The 2,759-nt window shown below is 38.3% G+C and overlaps 1 pseudogene; it reads right to left on the bottom strand.

Moving 5' to 3' along the window:
• Positions 1-1,735: 1,735 nt before the first annotated feature.
• LOC102283928 (U4/U6.U5 small nuclear ribonucleoprotein 27 kDa protein pseudogene) lies at positions 1,736-2,396 on the bottom strand (annotated as a pseudogene).
• Between the last annotated feature and the right edge of the window lie 363 nt (positions 2,397-2,759).

The following is a 2,759-nucleotide window of genomic DNA, read 5'->3' as shown; positions in this document are numbered from 1 at the left end:
TCAGGCTCCAGGTTGGATGGGGGAGGGCTTGTGGAATGAGGAAGTGGGAAAAGGAAACAAAAACCATATAACTATGCAACAGTTGCAATACATAAATTACTTGTAAATTATTCCTTTGACGTACATCTTTCCTGATAAAATATATACTCTCCAAACGAGAACAGTGTCTACTTCTTTGCCACTTTAATCCTAGTACTGGCCACAGTGTCTGACACATAATAGATACTCTATTAATCATTTAGTATAAAATAGGCAGCCCACCCCATCTTCTAAGCCTGTTAGACACTCTGCCAGTCCCCGTCCCCCTGACTTGCACTTTCTCTTAAGGCTTGTCTGCATCCTGCCATATCTTCAAAACTCACCCCTTCTAAACTAAATCCTCCTTCTTGAATTATCTGGTGAAAGGTGCCCGGTTTTTGTTGTAGTAAGTGGTCTCCTAGAGAAGAAATGTGACCATCCACAGCCAGCCTCACCCTTTTCCCTCCCTCAGGGGAGAGCACCCAAGACAAGATAGCACCGAGACAGGAGAGCTTTGTTTTATTTCTCTCTGAATCTTTTGCAGGGAACATAGTATTCACCACAAGTAACAAGTCCCTAGGAAATGTTTTGTGGGAACTGAACCAGACCCCTCCTCCCCTCTCCCCACACTCAAGCTGTGATAACTGGTAGGTCCCCACCCCCAACATGAGAACGATAATATGAAAGGGTCTTCCTAAAAAAAAAATAAGAGAGAGAGAAAAAGACTGTGCTGTGAACTCTACATTTCTAGCAGATACAAGCCATGGAAGGTCCCTGAAGGAAGGCTTCCTCCATATTCACAACACAAAATTGCCATTGGCTAGGATCACTTGGTAGTCAAAAAGCAGGGCTGACTTTCTCTTTTTGTTTTAAATATGTTGAACAGCCTCTGTTTTCCTTGTTTAGTAGGCAGAGCTAGGTATAAGGGTTAACCTGTGTCTTGCATTGCTCATCATTCCCTACCTCAGTCATAGATTACCAAGGAGAGAGATACATCTTCTAACAACTAACACCTACATAGTTCCCATCATCATTAAATGTCCTGCTATCAATGTAAAAAATGCAAAAAAAAGAGTAATTTATGATTTTTCAGTTGTACACACATATACACAAATACACATAAAATAAGCATGAAACAGAGATGTGCTTATATATATATGTACACACACATATACGTACACAAAACATACCATTTACATATATATACATACACACATATATATACACCAAAAATACCATTTACAACATGTGAATATTTCAGATGCTGATTTTTCTCCTTTAAATTATTCCATTTGATAAAGTAGGTAATCTAATATAGAGGAATTTATATTTATTTCTACATGACTCAGTAATTCTTTTTTTTTTTTTTTTTAGAAAGTATTGCTTTATTTGAGAAACTTACTTCCAAATTACTTTTATGTATTTTAAAAAGTCATAAAGAGCATCCAAGAGAAAAACGTATACAGTTTCCATAGGAATAAGGACAAAAAAATGGGGTTGATGACTGCCCCAAACGATATTTCCTAAAGGAAAAAAATGTAATATTTAACTTCTCTTTTTTTGAGGCAGGGTAAGTGAACTACACACATCATAAATAAAATTTTCTTACTTTACAAGGAGGAAGGACTGTGATCCTGTTTTTGATGCATATTAAATACAAAAATCCACTGTTCTGATCACGATGAGGGAAAAAAACATCATTCTTCAACACTTCAGTTCATGCAATGAAATCCAAAGGTCTGTTGAATCCACCTTATGGATTCATGTACTGCCTATACTTTCTCTTCTGAGACACATTTATGGCGTAGGCATTTACAGAGCCATCCACCTTTTTCCCTTTTGTGGAGTCAAAGGAGGCAAATCCCATTAACTTCATCATTTCTATTTCTTCCTCTGTTTTGCCCTCTAAGTCTTTCTCAGTTATCTGACGTTCTTTGCTCTTTCTTTCTTTCTTTTCCTCATCTCTTCTTTCTTTCAGTCGAGAAGGGAAGATGTGGATCTATGTCGTCTTGGGGACCTGGAACGCCTTCTGGGTGGGGACCGAGAGCGGCTTCTTCTCTGATCTTGCTCCCGGGACCGGGACCTTTCTTGGCGCCGGTGTTCTCTTTCCCGGGATGTGGACCGGGACCGCCTCCGCTCCCTCCGTGGGGCGCGGCTGCGACTGCGACCCATTTGGAATCCTTCTCCAGTACAAGTCCATGACTCAGTAATTCTATTCTTATTTTTCATGGCAAAAAAAGTCACTTACAAAAGAAAAAATTATTGTATTATTAGTTGAGACTTAACCAAGTCAGTGTAAAGGTAGAACTGAGTTGTTCGGTACAGTACTAGTCATATGTGGTTATTTAAATCTAACTGTTAATTAATTAAAATTAAATAAATTTAAAATTCAGTTCCTTGGTCACACTTGTCACATTTCAAATGCTCACTAGGCACATGTATCAGATGGTACAGAACAAACATTTGCATCATCACAACAAGTTCTACTGGAGAACTGCTGAGCCCAGAATAATGACCTCTTTGGATTCTTCCAAACTTAAATTTTGAAATTTATATGACTAAAATTAAACATTGATCACACTTTAGATGAAAAGGGAATCTTCCTATACTATTGATGAGAATGTAAACTGGTACAGCCACTATGGAGAACAGTATGGAGATTCCTTAAAAAACTAAAAATAGAGTTACCATATGATCCAGCAATCCCACCCCGGGGCATACATCCAGAGAAAACACTAATT

Source organism: Bos mutus, chromosome 7, assembly GCF_027580195.1.
Source record: "Bos mutus isolate GX-2022 chromosome 7, NWIPB_WYAK_1.1, whole genome shotgun sequence".
NCBI lineage: Eukaryota > Metazoa > Chordata > Mammalia > Artiodactyla > Bovidae > Bos > Bos mutus.
This window is presented reverse-complemented; position numbering and strand designations above follow the sequence as displayed.